Source organism: Manacus candei, unplaced genomic scaffold, assembly GCF_025592945.1.
Source record: "Manacus candei isolate 608988 ecotype Guabito, Panama unplaced genomic scaffold, ASM2559294v1 h1tg000002l, whole genome shotgun sequence".
NCBI classification, from domain to species: Eukaryota; Metazoa; Chordata; class Aves; order Passeriformes; family Pipridae; genus Manacus; species Manacus candei.
The window spans coordinates 11,262,913-11,280,831 of record NW_026138050.1 but is presented as its reverse complement, the minus strand read 5'-3'; the positions used below and the strand labels follow the sequence as shown (position 1 = coordinate 11,280,831).

General features: G+C 40.8%; 1 long non-coding RNA gene across 1 annotated transcript in view; it reads left to right on the top strand.

Annotated features, from left to right (window-relative positions):
• The window catches only part of LOC127475591 (uncharacterized), a 42,930-nt gene that overhangs the window by 13,970 nt on the left and 11,041 nt on the right, over positions 1-17,919 (top strand). Inside the window, exons 2-3 of the long non-coding RNA XR_007906255.1 lie at positions 1,551-1,660; positions 13,062-13,187. This is a non-coding gene — a long non-coding RNA (uncharacterized LOC127475591). The remainder of the gene's footprint in view (positions 1-1,550; positions 1,661-13,061; positions 13,188-17,919) is intronic.

The window sequence follows — 17,919 nt, the reverse complement described above, 5'->3', positions numbered from 1 at the left end:
GGGGAAATCAACATACTATATTTTTTTTTCATTAGGTTAAATTGCAAAGTGACATTCTAGCTGACAGAAGGAGAAAGGCAGTAATAAAATTCATGCTTATGTGGTTCAGGCTTAGTCAAGGGGAGAGTTAGGGTAAGAGTGTTTAGCTAAAAGTCATTTTAAGTCACAAGTATATAAGAATAGATGACTAATTATGTTGTCCACTTGGGGCAATGACTGTGCAGGACAAATTGCATTTGAACTTGGTTACAAAAGATTTTGAAATATGAAAACACCGGATGGAAATGAAAAAAGAAATAAATTTCCTTCCCCTCAAAGCATTGTGTATTGACACAGGGAAATGATTAGCAGAGGAATTTAGGAGAAAGTTGTCTATAGATATTGATCCTGACACAGGATCCTTTCAGTAACAGTCTCAGAGGTGCAGCTTGCTGAGATCTGGAGGCTGAGTGTTTGCAGTGACCTCTGCCACACAAAGATCATAGTCAGCATCTGGATCTCCATATGGAGGACAAAACTTTTTGTACTACAAAAAAGCTTTCCAACAACTGTTTTGGCAGGGACAATCATAAAAAGAGTATTTGAGCATCTTATTACACTGTTAATATATTCCCATCAGGAAGTTAAACTAATTAACTCCTCTCTTATGCATACCTTGGTGATATTTTTACATTTCCCAGGGCACATAACCAGTCACAAGAAAGGGAAAATGTCACCTTCCAATAGTCACTCCATAGCAGGCACTGGAGGACATTGTTAAAGCAAAATGTTTTGTGTGCTCTTCAGTTTCTTGATGAGGTGGAACAAAAGATGACGATCTCACCAGAACACTTTGCTTCAACTTGGTGTGTTTGTCTTTGTCTATTTTTTGATATTTTTACTTTGTGCTCTTGATATCATGTAGTCTCCTGTTCTGCTTGTGTTCTCTGCTTGCCTGAGGGGAAAAAAAAAAAAGAGAAATAATTATCTCAGCCTTGGGAGATACAGAGCTACTGGAGAGTCCAGCAAAGGACCTCTGAGGTGACTGAGGGACTGGAGCAGCTCATGTGGGTAAGGGCTGAGAGAGCTGAGACTGCCCAACCTTGAGAGGAGCAGGCTCAGAGTGATCTGATCATGTACAGATATCTGAAGGGAGGATGTAAAGAAAGAGCAGTGACACTCTTTTCATTGGTGTTCAGTGACAGGACAAGAGGCACAAACTGAAACACAGGAGGTTCTCTCTGAGCATCAGGAAACACTTTAACGCTGTGACGGTGACTGGCACAGGTCACCCAGGGAGGGGGTGGAGTCTCCATCCTTGGAGACATCCAAAAATTATCTGGACACAGTCCTGGGCAGCCTGCTTGAGGTGACCCTGCATGAGCAGGAGGGTTGGACAGGATGACCTTCAGAGATCCCTTCCAACCTCAATCATCCTGTGATTTTGTGAGTCTCTGAAATTGCTGTTCAGTGTTTCTATGTCATCTGTGCCAATGGTGCAGGAATAAAAGACTTGGATCTCTCTAGTCTTGAACTGAACCTACTATCCCACTTGTCTTCTCTTTTGTTAGGCTTCAGTTGCTTCAAACTACCTGTGAAAACAAGGCCTAAAAAAGCGTCCTGTGAAAGAACACAGATTTCAGCACTGAGCATCGGTCAAGTGAACCAGGACATAATTTAGGTGAGTAATGAAGGACAAAACAAGGTACCACTGTCTGTGTACAAACAGCCTCTGAAGGCAACCTCTGATGTTTATAGTTTTCTTCCTATTGTGAGGGAGTAATTTTTTTTTTTAATATCATCAATTGTATTGTGGAAACCAACAGTAACACAGAAGGACAAGGACCATTGTCTGCACCTGCCTAGTGCTTCTAAATGAGATATTTTTAGAGAACTAGAATCTAAAATGGCTTGTGTGTCATCCAAGGTCATTGTTTGTGTGTGTTTGTCTGATGCACATAGTGAAGCTACTGTATTAAATACAATTCAGCATAACATCCCTAGTTTAAGATGTAGACAATTATGAAGGTTTAACCAGGGATAATAGCTGTGAGCCTGGTTCTTTATTATCAGGACCAGCTATGTTGGAAGAATAAATGGAAGGCATAAGTGAAATAACCTGTTGCTGGGCAGTTGAAGAACACACTAAATCACCTGGCTAACCAAGAATGAAGATTATGTTTTTGAACTGACAGAAAAAATCATGGTTAAGGTCACTGTGGATTTATTACCCCAAGGAACATTATAATAAACTGGTTTGTCTTTATATTAACTAAAAGAAGCCTCAGTCTTCAGCCAATTCTCTATTGAGGGCACATATATTAGTACTAGAATTAATTAGATCACAATGTTATCTGACCAAATTGATGGAAATATATAGAACTGCATGAACTGTATGTTTTCAAAAGAGGCAGTGAAGATTTTGGCAGCACTTCCTTGTTTGGCTTTTAGGAAATTTCACAGCTGGAGAACTTTGTGTTCCAAAGGTAGGATGAGCACAGAGCACAGAGAGGTTTTAGTGTTTTTTTTAATTTATTTCACAAAGCAGATTTTTTGAGAGGAAAGAAATTAAATGTAATGTTGCACCTTCTATTTAGAAATGTCTAGGCTATTCAGTGGATATTAAATGCAAGGATGTATAACATAAATTTCCTGAAAAAAATGAAATATTTTGAAAATATTTAAAACTTATTCAAATGTTTATACTTTAAAAAAATCACTTCCATCAAATTCCATATTTAAATGAAATTTCAATTCCTCTGAAGACCCCATTGTTACTGAAAAAATAAGTCAAAACATGCTGTAAGTTCTATTCAAGACTGTATGTCCCCTTCAATGTCATCTGCCTGTGGGTCTCAGCCACTTTGGAAAACCAATGCCCAGATTTATCCCATGTGACTTTAACAGCTTCCCTGATGGGGAAGGAGTCTCTTTGCTGGTATGGCCAGTGCAGAAAGATAAAAAGCTCCAGGGAGGCTCCATCCCCTATGGAAATGCCTTTTCTCTCCATTGTAACAGTGCCAAGTGCCTCCAGTGCTTAGAAAACACATAAACCCCTGGTAATCAGGTACCTGAGCGAAGGACCTGTAGTTTATTCCTCCTGGTAACCCTAACACAGACTGTTAAAAGCCTTGACCATTATAAATAAAGCCATTTTGGTGAAGCATAAAAGGATCTTCACCAAGCCGGGTGATGCTCCAGTCTGACTCAGGAGGCCACTTCCAGTGCAATTCAAGCCAGTCAGTTGATTTACACCATAAAATTGTGTCTTAAAAATTAAATTGAAAGCTGCTGTTTCAGCCTCTCTGGACAGCCATAGAAACAACACAGAAGAAAAGGATTTAATACCAAATTCTTATTTTCTGTCAGCAAATGCATTCAGAATTACAGGTGAATAATTCCAGACAGATTGAAGAGCTTCATGGATGTTTTGAAGTTATATATATTGCCCACAGATTTTCACCTCAGCGAATTTGAGTGTGTAATAGCCTGTGATGAAGCGTGCAGGCCTATCAGTGTCCCTGGAGAGGACTCTGAAGCCATTTTATCTCCTGGACTGAGCAGGGTCTATTAAAAGGAGATCCTGCTAAGCCAGGTCCCCAGGAGTTAAATTCCCAGCCAGGGTTTGAAGCTATTCGGGGTGTTACTAATAACAGAAACATCATTATCTGCAGCCAAACTAATTTACATTCTATATTTTGAAAGAAGACAGTTGGGATTAGTTAGGGGGGAGAATGGTTCTTCCTCCCAGCCAAAGGGGTGAGTGCTGGAGTAAAGAGGTTTTACCCTAGAGACTTCTTGATTTCTTGTTCTCATGTTTCTTGATTGCCAGCCTACATGGATGACATGCAGTAACAGATTTGAACTTGAAAAAAACCTCTTCTTGAGTGTTTTGACAGCCTTAGAATTCTCTTGTTTAGATTTTAATAATTTAATAGCAATAGTTGTAAAATCAGTGTACTGGAATTTGTGTGTTTTACTGCCGGACACTGAAGTGGTAGTGGGGTCACAGTGCTTTTGGTGCAGATGTTAAACAGTGACAATTCCAGTTCCTACCCCTGAGAACTGTTGCCTCTTTCCATGTGGATGTTGAGCTGTTGACCACAACTCTTTGAGCTGCAATTCCCTATCCACTGAGTGTTCCATCTGCCAAATCCATGTGTCTCCAGTTTAGAGATATTTCAAATATCATCCACAGTGAGCTAATATTGCTGAAGAGATTTCAAATACCAGCCAGCCTTTCTAGTCACACCTGAGTGGTTTAAGATATCAGCACTACAGTGGCCTCGTAAATTAGCAGCACATCTTTTCCTTACAGATGTGGCAATGTCATCCAAGGAAGTTGATGACTCAGGCACCAGGAAATGGTCTTCCAGGTAACAAGTGTTCAGCAGATCACAGTGTTCCATTTATAGCACAAAAGATGATCTAAAATGTCACCATTGCTCTGGAGAAAACAAAACACTGCATCCATCCATAGCTGGAGGCTTTGTCAGTGAGAAAAGAGTTTCCCTTGCTAGCTCAGAGAGTTAAAATTCCTGCTCATCTCTTGCAATACACATTGTCTTTAGCAGCTCTGTGGCTTTGTGTAATAATATATGGTAATTTTCTCATGATAGGTATTGGTAATCAGGACTAGAATAGTGGTGGTTTTTGGAATGTTTCAAGGCACACTATAAGTTCTCAGTAATTCTTGCTGCCTCTCTGTGATGATAGTCCTGTTTAGCCATCTCAGGAACACAGACACTGAGATAAAGAGAGGGAAAAGAGTTAGTCCAAGGTTCCCTCCATGGCAAACAGACTGGAGTAGAGTACCTCAGTTCTCAGTCTGCTGACCTCCTTATTACAAGATCTGTGATCCTGCAGCGTGCTCAGGTGATACTCTTTTATGTTAAGCTTTACACCAAAGTTTCTTGTGTAAATTCTGCAATATTCCTCCAGTGTGCACCTCGAGTGTGGGGACTGTTTCACATGGGAGACTGGAATAGTGTAAAGTAGCCTGAAACAAAGCAAAAGGAGTAGAGATCAGAATGTTTTCACAAATTTAAGCTTTCTCCATCCCATTCACTGATGTTTACCTTCCTAGGAGTAAATTTGAGGTAAGTTCTTGATGGAGATACATATTTGCACTCTTTTGGGTAGTCAACCACAATTGCTAAGATGGTGGGGAAGCATTGTCTGGTTTACACTTCTTTTGCTAAAGCAGCATCTTAATAGTTACATTTAGTGTCCACTTTCACTTAGTTTTACTTCACTACAAGTACATTTCTGGATATGGTGACAAGAAGCTTTCCAGCTGGAATGGAGGGAGAAGAGAGGGGAGCTTTTGCTTTTTGTTAGACAGGGTCATAATTTCTGAAGTCCTTAGAGCTGCTATTCCTAATTTGGGCCAGAAGCACTTGGGACTCAAAGTGGGTCAGCAGTATGGCTCATCCAACATGCCTAAGAACTGTGCTTGCCCAAGGAGATCCCTTAGTGGCCAAGTTTCAGCCTTTCCAGGACACCTAATAAGTGCCCTGTCAATATGGACTGCCTGGGCAAAAAGGAAATGCCTGGCTCTAGGCCCTTGGATTGCTTCATTTCCCCATAATGTTCCCAAAATATCACATACACAGCATTGTCCAGCCTGAGTTCTCATTTTTAAACAGTCTTCACCTCACATTGTCTTCAGTGCCCAGGAGCATTCCGAGCTTCCAAACCTGTATGGATAGACTTTAGAAAAAAAGGAGAGAAAAAGAGGGGAATGCATTAGTCAGAGTTTAACAGTTGCTTTCCAGGAAAATGTCATGCTTTTCAAGCTTGAAAGTTTTCCCTGGATACTGAGTCATTTCTGCACGGAGTTATTCTGGGCCGTCGGTCCATGATGCAGAGTTGTATTCCCCACATGGTTGCATAACAGAAATAAGTTATGACGAGTTCATTCAGCATCTTGTGGATGATTTGGGAAAGTATGTGACAATAGCCACAGGTCAGGATAGTTGAGAGTCAGGTTACATTATTACAACTTGCCAGAAACCAGACCGGAGGGCAACATTCAGTGTGGCAAAGCCCATTCTGGAGAGCTTTTCATCACACTTTCCTGTGCCTTATGTATCTTCTATTCTCACCTTTATGGAACATGGAAGGGAAATTGTTCTAGACAAGTTAAAACCAAGTGCTTGAACTGTAAATAATCCTTTTGTTGGTAACAGATTGGGAAGAATGGTTTAGTTATGTTGGTACTATTGCACCTGGAGGGGCAAAGCAACCTGATATCCTCCAATGAACAGAAATCTGATTGGGGCTCTGTATTTTTATGCTTGACTCAGAGAGGGAGAATCTTGTGTATAATTTATAGAAAGTCACCTTGAAAGGCAAAACCCCATAATTCAGAGTTCATGGGCTTGCGTGAGAATAGAAGTGAAGCCCCTGCCAAAGCCTTTTTCCTTCATACATCATCGACCCACCTCTGCTCTCCCACATCCCCCCATCTCTGAAGGAAGCCTTTGAATTTCTGACAGTAGAGGTTGTCTTTGAAATATGCCTTTCTTTTTCTCTCCTCACTGTCACTATGTGCTGTCCAGCCTTCAGTCAAGAGAACTGGTTTTACTTCAGTACCAACATCTGATTTGTGCTAGAGTTGCCCAGTTTTCTTCACTCTTTCCTGGGCATCTCAGAGGCAGAAGGACCTTGCCATTCACTCTCCCAGCTTTTGACACAGAGTTCTTTTGTGTTTCACCCTGAAATATATAAGAACTTGCTGTGTGGAAGATGCTCACCATGTGAACTGGTGAATACTACACACAGAAAGCACAAAAGTGAGGATTATTGGAAAGACTTATTTTAAAATTGCATTCATTGTACTGTAATTTTCAAATCAAATGATAAAATCTTGGTTAGTGAAACATTCCTCCCCTTTCCCATATATTCTGAACAGCAAAATATTGAAGTAGGTTTCTCAATGGAAACTTGTGAAGAGAAACTGAATTTGATTGATCACATGTTGAAAGTCGGTAACATCTTGCTTAAAATGTGTTCTTTACTGTTTGAATACTTTACATTGCACCCTCTCTTAAAAGGTAGATGATGGTCAAACTGTGTGTCCTGTGTACACAGTAACAATGAAATTGTAGTGTGCTTATGTAGGTCTTGATATCATCTTAGTGGTAATGACTAAATCGCAGAGCTCACTCAATAAAACAGTGTTCCCTGGTCAAAAATAGATTAGAAATGGCTTTCTCACTGTTTGTGAGTGGAAACTTTTCTGCAGACTCACTGCACATTCCTGCATGGCAAATTGCACCCCAAGATTTCCCAAATCAGGCATCTGACTGGCTGCACTCTGTTTGTGTTATTCCACATAAAAGTACCTCAAAGGAACAGAGTGGTGTCCTTCCTGCTGCCCTTGGAAAATAACTTTCAAAGAGTGATGGTTTGGTACCAATTCCTTGCACTCTGGACTTTTTCTGTACTGGGAATGGCCCATGGAAAGTAACCCATCAAGGGGGATTTATGAGGCCGAAGGGAAGGTAACTCTGCCCTTCAGTATGTGATATATTCATCGTGGGTCTTGTGATAAGAAAGCAGCTGTGCTCACATGCATTATATAATAAAACTGCTCTGGCATCTGTAGTCAGATGATTTCAATCACATCCAAATTTCCCTTTGTCCTGCAGTTAGAATGGGATTGGTGTTTTGCTTCACAATGATTTAAACCAGCCAGGGAGGCCTCTTTCAAAAGTGTATTGACATCCATTGAGTCTATTTGACATCGTGGAAATGTTATATAAGATCCTTTATGTGATGGAGGATTCTAGCCCTCCTATGTTAGTGTAGAAAAACAGCTATGATATGGTAATTAAATATTAAAAAAAAAAGATAAAAAGAAAAATAATTAGGAAAGTTTATTTGTCTTTCAGAATTGCCAAAGTATTAATATAAACTGCACCTGTTTCTATCCAACATGATCTGAAAATCTCCTGAAGCATTCTTTTTGAAAAGAATGGCTAAGTTTGTAAAAATCCCCTAGTATACAGTAAAATACTTTTGAAAACCTGTCTGCAGAGCAATATCTTACAGTTTAGTTTGTTGTTTCAAGCTGTTTTCACATAAACTAGAACAGCCTCCAGTTACTATGACTCTTGTTTTATAAAGTGTTTTGGTATAATATGATTTTTCAAACGGTTGAATGTAGCTGGGCCTGGAAAAGGCATGCCAAGGGGATCACATCAGGGCACCAACATTACTGCCTAAACACCTTTCTAACCTGGGCCTCCTGTGGCAATGGGATGAGAGGAAGCCATAAGAGGAGGGGTTGAGGTGGCTTGGTCTGTTCAGCCTGAAGGAGAGGAGAGGAGGGGAGGGGAGACCTTACTGGGGTCTGCAGCTTCCTCATGAGGGAAGTGGAGGGGCAGGCACTGATCTCTGCTCTGTGGGGACCAGTGACAGGACCTGAGTTGTGTCAGGGGAGGTTTAGGTTGAATAAAAGGCTTTTCACCCAGAGGGTGGTTGGGCACCGGAACAGCCTCCCCAGGGAAGTGGTCACAGCACCAACCCTGACATGTTCAAGTGTTCAGATGATTCTCTCAGGCACAGGGTGGGATTTCTGGGGCTGTCCTGTGCAGAGCTGGGAGCTGGACTCAATGATCCTTGTGGGTCCCTTCCAAGTCAGGATATTCTATGGGTCTGTGATTCTGAGCTGAGTGTGCAACAGTCTGTGCAGTGTCCTGGGCTGCATTTGCACTTGCCATTTCTATATCATCACTAGATGGTCATGGCAAGATTTCAGGTACTTAGAGAAAAAAGAGTTTGATTCGTTCAGAGAGCGGAAGAGTGATTTATGGGAAAGTGCTAAAAGAATAAGAGAGGTGTGATGTGACGGCAGAGGGAATATTTTTCATTAGAGGAATGGAAATTGGGAAATGTGGAAAAGCCTTTGACAGTCCCATTATCAGGTTTCTGAATTTCCCAGCTGTTTTAACTGCTGTGCTATAAAATATGACTCCTCTCTACAATCTTGCTTTCATAACTTGAAGCTTATACCATGGCTGTAACAGCAGTGTTACTACTACAGCAGCAAGTAAAATACAGCTGTGGCATGAGCTGAACAGCTCTGAGAGCAAACAGATCAATCTGCAAATGTGGGAATGCTGAGGAATAACACAGAGCTGTGGTTTTGTCACAAGCACTTTGCAAGTGTCAGTGTTCACTTTGGCTGTGAATGGAGCAAATCTAGTATGCAAGACAGTGTTTTATTACCTGTTGGAAAATGCCACGTGTTTATGCAGCAGGAAGGATTTTACTTTGAATGAACATTGCTGTTAGGTAGTATTTGCCCTCTTGTAACATCGTCAGATCCAAAGGTCTGGTGAAATGATCTTCCCTGCCAGTTTCCCTCAGAAAATGTCTGTCTTGAGGCAGGCACAGGGCCAGGATGTTTAAAGACAAAGGGATGTCTTTTCCAGGCCTTTCCTTGCAGCCCTGCTACCTCCCCATCTGATTTTCTTTACAGATTTGGAGGAGCACCCTCTTCATTTTACCTATGCACTCAAATGTGAAAGTACACATTTCCTTTGCCTTTATTTGCAGCAGCCAAATACTGTTTTCTTTGTTAAAAGCTTGTCCTTTTGCTGTGCTGAGGGTGTGTCCATTTGTGAGATAGCCTTTCACGTGTGGTGTATTGATTGCAATATCTTAACAAATGAAGCATTATTGTTAAATGTCCATTTTCCTTAAGGTCAAAATATTTCAGTTGTGAGGCAAGGTATCTGCCAATGATTGGCTCGCTGATTTACCCCATATATATTGTTCTTTTTTCCCTGACTAATCTACCTATTCAGTGAACTGAAAAAAATTAATGGAAGGCCTATGCCAAGTTTTCAGTCAAACACACTTGGTTGCAAATATTTTGGCAGCGTGTAGAGGAGGGAGTGTTGTAATATCTGTGAAAAATTATATCAAATGTCACTTTCCTTCTGTGAAGCTTCACATAGAATAGATGCTCTTCACAGCAACAGTTAAAAGCCCTTGATCCTGTGCAGTGGACCAGTGCAAGCATAAATAGTCCCAGCCAGCAGTTTTGTGCATGGGAAACTGTTCCTTTTCTAAAGCTTGGCAGTGCACAGTAGTTAACTTTTCAGCCTGCTCTAGTGTTAGCAACAGGACATTGGGAAAACCCTTTCACAAGATGAGAACAAGAAAACTGCTGAGAGCTCAGAGAGGGTCCTGAATGAGTTTGGTTACATTGCAGCTCTCTTGGCCATCCCTGTGAAGGCAAGGTGAGCCCTTCTGCCTGGGGTAGGGAGCTGTCTCTGACTGCCACAAATGTTGCCTTTTTGAACAGGTTGTGCCTGAGCCTCTGAAATTATGTCTAAGCATCTGTCTCCACAAACTGGCTGCTCTGTTACTCAGCACAATTAGGAAATGGCAAGAAAGTCCCCAGTGGGATGTATTTCATGGCAGCAAACCCCAAAAATGTTGTTCTCCTGTATTTTACCAAGAGATCACATCTTGATCTTTGTCTACAGAGAGATCTTGACAGGCTGGATTGATGGGCTGAGGACAACAGCATGAGGTCCAAGAGGGTGAAGTGCTGGGTCCTGCATTGGGTGACAACAACACCATGAAACAACACAGGCTGGGGGAAGAGTGGCTGGAGAGCTGCTCAGCAGAAAGGGACCTGGGGGTCTGACTGACAGCAGCTGAACATGAGCCAGTGAGTGCCAATGTGGGCAAGAAAGCCAATGGCATCCTGGGCAGTGTCAGAAATAATGTGGCCAGCGGGACTAAGGAAGAGATTGTCCATCTGTACTCAGCACTGGTGAGGCCACACCTCGAGTCCTGTGTCCAGTTTTGAGCCCTTCACTTCAAGAAAGACCTTGATGTGCTGGAGTGTGTCCAGAGAAGGGCAACAGAGCTGGGGAAGGGTCTGAAAAACTTGCCTTATGAGAAGCAGCTGAGGGAGCTGAGTTAGTTTAGCCTGGGGAAAAAGGAGGCTCAGGGGGGACATCATTGCTCTCTACAACTCCTTGAAGGAAGTTTGGAGCCAGGTGGGGGTCAATCTCTTCTGCCATGTTCTCAAGTGAAAGGGCAAAAGGAAATGCCTTTTGTTCAGAGGCATTTGAATATAGATATTTGAATTTTTTTTTTTCAGTGAAAGATTGGTCAGGCATTGGAATAAGTTGCCCAGAGAGGTGGTGCAGTCACTGTCTCTGGAAGTGTGCAAGAGGCATCTGGATGTGTGGGGATGTGGTTTAAGGGTGATTATGGTGTTGGTGCTGGGTTGATGGTTGAACTAGATGATCTTGAAGGTCTCTTCCAACCTTGATGATTCTATGGTGTATCCAGAGAATAAAAGAAATGTAACTTTTGCCCAGTACTTCTTTAGTCTTCTGTTTTGTTTACAGGTGAGAGTGATTTAGAGCTGAATGAATAAGGGACAGTAGTATTTCCCAAAGAGTTTAGGCATAAAACCATAAAATTTAACAAATAAATTTTTCACTGAATATATTTGTGAATTATTTAGCCAGCTCTACATTCTGAACAAATACAGCCTGATGCAAAACTCAGGGGAGTCAGTACCTTCCTAAAGACTTCAGAATGTTTTGGATCAGGGAAAAGAAAATTGACAAATGATTTATCTGAAAACGGTTCCATAAAATCTTGAGTTGTTCTCCTTTTGTGATGTGTACAAATTGCATTCAGCTGGTGCCAAACACATTTTGTAAAGTGTATCGACTGTTCAAAGGCAGTTTGTAAACAGAAAATTTTAGCCTTTCCACCCACTTGTTGTGTGGGTTTAACTTTTGGGCAAATCACATTTTGGAGAAAGCCGACATTTTTAAGGGGTAAGAAATTAAAACTAAATGTATCATATCAAATGGGATTAAAAAATTAATTTTTAACAAGGAACAGAAACTTAAAAAAGCTTGAAATTCTTTATGATCCTTGAGGAGACTGATTTATTGAGTTTCATAATTAATAGCAATAAAACACACCTTGTTGAAAGAATTTATTATTTTTTGTAAGATTACAAATTTGATAAAACAGGAAAGGTGACATCAGTTGGGGCATATGAATGCAGATGTCTTATGGGTTTAAAAAGTAGACAAACAAGATAAAATTTACAGTAAAACATCTTCAAAAGTGTATATTTTTCTACTGTAGTCCTGCAGTTCAAGGACAAATGAATTAACAGCAATCTCATGACCTTTTCTTCATGAAAATGTCTGACTGGCTGATCACAAGGTCTCACGTGAGGTCTAATTTATGAGTCTGATGGCAAAAATCAAGAATTGCTAGCATTTGTCATTTTACTGGCCATGTAATTTTAAATGTTTCTTTCCTGAGAGGCTTCTGTGTAATGACTGAGCAATCACTGATGGAGTTCAGACTTTAGAGTTGCTCTAAGATTTTTGGTTGCCTCACCTAAAAAAGGCTTTTTGCCTTTGTGCTAATGAGAATTTATTTCAAGAGCTTGAACAGCTCATTTATTTTGCTAGGTGAGAGGACATGTTTTTATTATTTTTAAGGAAAACTGAACCAGACTCTCAGCTGATGCACCAACAGAACAGCTTAATTTTACTTGTTCCAGTGGGACTGTGATGTTCTCTGTTGATCACAGCTCAACCCCAGGTCTATGTGCTTTTTGTGAAATGTTGTTCACATATAAGATGTTCTGAACTATATTCTCTCACATCAATTAGCTTGTTTACAAGAGCTGGTAATTGCATTTGTCTGTGGAAACTCATGGATCAGAGCACAATTTCAGGCAATTAAGTTCTGGTTTTGAAACTCACTGAATTATATAACCTGAAGTTCCTTTCTCTTCTGATTTTCATGGATTAATTGACTTATCATACTTTAATCTTAAAGTAAAACTGTATGTATAATATAGTTATACTTACAACTCTTTTGGTTGTGTCATGACTACTTATTTAATTCTTAAGTATTCATTCAGATAAGTCAGGATATATAATGTTAAGTTGAATGATTAGATGTTACATGTACAGCTTGCTACCAATTTTAGAATAAGTGGGAAAGTATAGGATTTTAGAATTTAGGTTTTACAATTTGAAAAATTGTTCTGGTTTTGTTCTCTTCAGGGTCTCAGCTGTATACACATTGTTTTTTGGTAGCAATTGAGGACCTTGCAGCTTGGCTTCTCATCATAGGAATTACCATGCTGGAACTGTGGCTCAACCCTCCATGTGAGCAATACAACTGGGCAGGTATGTTCAAATGCTGATGCATCTGGTGCCCCAGAAGATGATGGGAAAAAAACCCCTTAGATCTTCCTAAGGCAACAAGTCATGTTTCATGTGTCCAAGATCAAACCAGAAATCCTTGAACAGCTATAAAGGCAACAGCTTTTACACACCATTGCACAACTCACAGACTGGATTGGAAATGTTAATGTTCCTGGGAGTTTGGCATGAAAAAGAACAGGAAATGTTTTGCCACTGCCTTTGTCCATACCCTGTGTCAAAGGCTTTAAATCAGTGCTTTCAGCCAGTCTCTTGTTCAGCATAATGCACTTTAGCAAAGTGCAGAATATGAAACCCCAACAAATGTTGTTTGGTTGATTGTGTCTTAGATTTTTTAATACTGTGCATAGAATCTGTAAGAAGAAACAGAGTACACTGTTGAATATCAAAGGGTCTGAATCATACCCTTGCTCAGGGAATCACCCAGACAGGACACAAACATTCTTTGAGGACGTGGGCACTGTCCTCAGTACAGTAAAGGTACATTTAGACTAGATATAAGGAAGAAGTTTTTTACAATGTAAAACACCTTTAGAGATTGTCTGGAGATGTGGTGGATGCCCCATCCCTGGAAGCATTCAAGGCCAAGTTGGACAGGGCTCTGAGCAACCCAATGTGGTTGAAGATGATTTTTAAAGGTCCCTTCCAGCCCAAAGCATTCTATGATTAACCCAGTGTTCTCTCTCTGCTGGTGGCTAGCAGCTGACACCTTCAGAATCAGGGGAGAAAGATCTCTCAGCTGACAGGATCACACTGCCAATACAGTATTAAATGTTTTTGGTGGCTGAAGAGGTCAAAAAAGTCTCAGGACTTCTACTGTGTTTGTGCACGCCCAAAGCTATCAGGAGGTTTAGGGAGATGAGCTCAGACCTACTGGTGCAGTGGGCAGCAGATCTGCATCTCCCTTGGCTGTGTCTGGGATTGTGCAGCCACACAGCATGGAAAAGACTGTTGTCAGAGCCCAGCCATTCTTGGGAAACCCATTTGTGTCTTCAGGTGGGGCAGGAATACCTGGACAGCCTTGTATAGGTCACTGGTAGGATGATTGGGCTTTTCAGAAAGACAACACTGTTAATATGGAAATGCCCCCCACTGCTGTGTATCCACGGGGGATAAAGAAGAGTGTGATGTGTGGTTAATTACAGGAGGCCGTTTTCCCTGCATGTTACTTGAAGCAGGACTGAAAGGAAGGTCCAACATATCTGATGACAGAGATCATTTAACTCATTTCTCTGGGGAATCAGAGGGGATACCAGCAATTTTCTCTGTTTCAGCTTTTGCAGTTACTGTTTAGGGAAACACCATCTCCTCTTTGCCTGTGTTTGGATACTATTATATGGGTGGTGTTTGTGGGTAATCATGCCTCAAGGACAGAGTTACATTGCCTGGTGGAAGGATATGTTGCCATGTGAGATATCACAAGTTTGGTGTGTCTGGTTTTTTGTTTTAGTCTCACTTTCTCACACACTGTCATTCAGCCTCAGGAGAGCATGGTATTACATTTAAACTGCAGATTTACACAGCAGCAATTTGTCAGTTAACCTAAAAGAAGCAGGTGTGATGCTTCAGCTCATAACAAGGATGTGACTCCTGGCTGAACAAAGCCTGACGTGCTTCTAACTGGCTTGTTTACACCACCAGCGCTGCTGTTTCAGCAGCCTCGCTCTCCAGTAGCTCATATTAATTGGGAACTGCAGCCAGGAGGAATCCAGTGTCTCTGTAAATTGCTGGTTGCTGAACGATGCATGTGACACTGAATCACACCTTACATGTGGTCGAGTAGGAAACACAGCGCTTGGCACACAGACCTGTGGCTCCTGCAGCTCCGGGACAGGGAATATCTCCTGTAAAACACGGCACTCCTTTTTGTCTCTGGGGGTTCCTGAGGAGGAGCTGGGGACGCTGTGACTGACGAGCAGCAGTGGCACAGACGTGCACTGCAGTAAGCACAGCACTGCCAGCCGGTCACCAACTCTGTGTGCTAACTACGAACTGTAACGTGGTAAAGCCAAACAACTCTCCTCGTTAACAAAAGCTCTTGGCCCATCTGTTTGCTCTCTCCACTTCATGCCTTTGTATCTGTTACCCTGCTTTTTTTGCCTCCCTGTCACCTCTGGCACTTGACCTTTTCAGCCACCTTAAAGTGCTACATCATCAAACTCAGTCTTTCAAGTATTCTCCTTCATGCTTTCACTGCCTTTTTTTTTTATTACAATGCCAGTCTTTGGCCTTCTCTTGGCTTCTGACTCAGTGTTCATTTTTAGCTCTCTTTTCATTCTCCTCCTAGTGTTAAATCTGTGGTCCATCTTTCAGAGCCCTTAAATCCACACTTCTGTCACTTTTATGCTTCTGAAATCCCAACCTGAAGTTTGTCATCTCTTTTCGACTTTTTTTGTCTTCTAAGTTTTATTCTTCTATCATCCTCAAACAATAGCAGAAAAACTTGCTCTTAAACCTTTTATCCCAAATTTAATTCTCCTTGAATATCGTTCATTTCCTTAAAAATAATCTGAGGTCCACTATAGTCTTTCTCACTAGCTCTGGGTATTTCACTGTTGTGACCCTCTTCTTATTCCTCTTGCCCCATCTGTTACTCCTCTCTTTTGAGACTGAAGTCAAAATGGAACACTCATTTCATGAACTTAGTGGCTTTTGATCAGCCCTCCCCCCTGTATCCACAGAGAGCCTCTTTCCCAGTCTGTTGCAAATGTCACATCTGCATCTTGTCTCTCTTAGACAATAAGAGGAGGGAAAGTGTTGCTTCGTATTTGTTGAACCTTGTGTACCTCTCCAGACTATACAAGAAAATCTCATATTTATCTATTATTAATAGGATTGAATCTCTAATCCTGTTGGCTCATCTCAATATAAATGCAACAGAAAAATGCTCAATATATTTGCTTTGCCAGGAAGTGAAAATTAATATTTTATTTCTTTTATTGAATACATAATGTTTTGCAGGACTCCCATCCTTGGAGCTTTAGAGACGTTACATTAATTACTACCTTAGCCCTATTCCCTTCCATCCTCCAAATGAACTAAAGGAGAATCACTGACCTGCTCCTGCTGTTTCTGATTAAACAAATCCTTTGAGAATTTATTTCAATCTCAAATGAATTTCTGAAGTTCACAGTTAGTTCTGAGAGTGCTTTTTTTGTCCTCACATTTGCTTGGATAAATATGTCCCCCCCAGTGCAGGCTTGCAAACTTGTGGTAGCCTTCTTGAGGATGGTAAGAGAGCAGTTGTAAGTCTCCAGCTGTTGCAACTTCTTTCTCTAGCTCTCTTTTTATTTTGACCTCTTTAATAGCTATTGTTATCATCTTTATCAGATCAGGGATGTCATTCCAGTAAGTTCTCCACATGTTCCTCTCTGGCTGCTCTGCCACATTAATCTGTTTTCTGTAACAAAGATGACAGGAAGCCATCTCCCCACTCCGTGCAGCACTCCAGGGTCTTTGAAACACTTTGGGGAGCGTATTTATTTAAACATTACCAGAAATGCAAAATGAATGTCAGCCTTTTCACAGAATAGCCTTGAGTAGGTTCATTTTATGAAAAGCTCTCTGCGAAATCTCACTACTTGCTAAGAGAACAGCAAAGTGTTTTCTGGGGAAAGGAGACAGCAGATAGGGAGTCATCAAACACTAGGAAATTAATCATGACTGGCTTTCCCTAATTAATCAACATTTCAAATATATTAATGTTCTCGCACAATTTCTGTAAACCTTATTTTTTATTTTTTTTTTGCAGTCACTTTGATTCAGAGCCCTTTGGTGCCAATAAGACTTGTAATCTATGAATACAAGATGACTCTTCATAGAAAAAAAAGCAGCTATTACAGGAAAGGGAAGAGTTATGCCAGAAAAATTACTTATTACAATTTTCCTACCTTTTCTGCAGCAGAATGTTTAAACTTTTAAGCCTATTATTCATTATTGGACTGGTGGATGGGTTCAATATCTCATTGATTAGAAAGTCAGCAACATATTTACCAGGGAAAATGACATAGTACAGCTACTAAATATATGTCATGCCATCCTAAAGACTCCAAGGTTAGCAGACTATTTATTTATTTACTCTCAGCAGACTATCTACTTTAATATGTTTTTAACATTTTACTGAAAGAATCAGAGAGTGTATTTCAGGTCTTAGACTTCAAGGTTATTTACTCTTTTTATACAAAGTCATGCTAGATGTAAAAACAAAGCAGTAACCAAAACAGTAGAAATCAAGCTCAGGACTCTCCTGTTCCCTGCAAATTAAACTCTAGGGCCACTTTTACCTTCCTGCAGGCTCTGAGTTTCCTGGCCTCTAAATTTCTGTAGGACATGGAGGTTTGAATTCCCTGAGGCTACGAAAGCCCTGAAACCCCTACTTTCAACTTCTTGTCCCAGTGCTTAAGTTTCCAGACACTGCAGCTTTGTATTCCTCTGCTGTTTTTAGGAAAATATTCCTGATGAATTCCTGGTCCTTAGAATGCTGGTGCCTCATTTGGGGTTAGGTCTCCTTGTAAGAGGTGCCTCCCTTCACACACTGGCTTGTGAAAGAGTGAAGATTTAGGACAACTGGTGACAGTGCTTTGCTCAGGGAACTTTGCCTTTCTTCTACTCTATTCAAAGCTGAGAAAACTTAGTCACTTGCTCATATTCTTGGCTATTAGAGGAGGGAGAAACAAGGGCAACACAGAGTGATTAA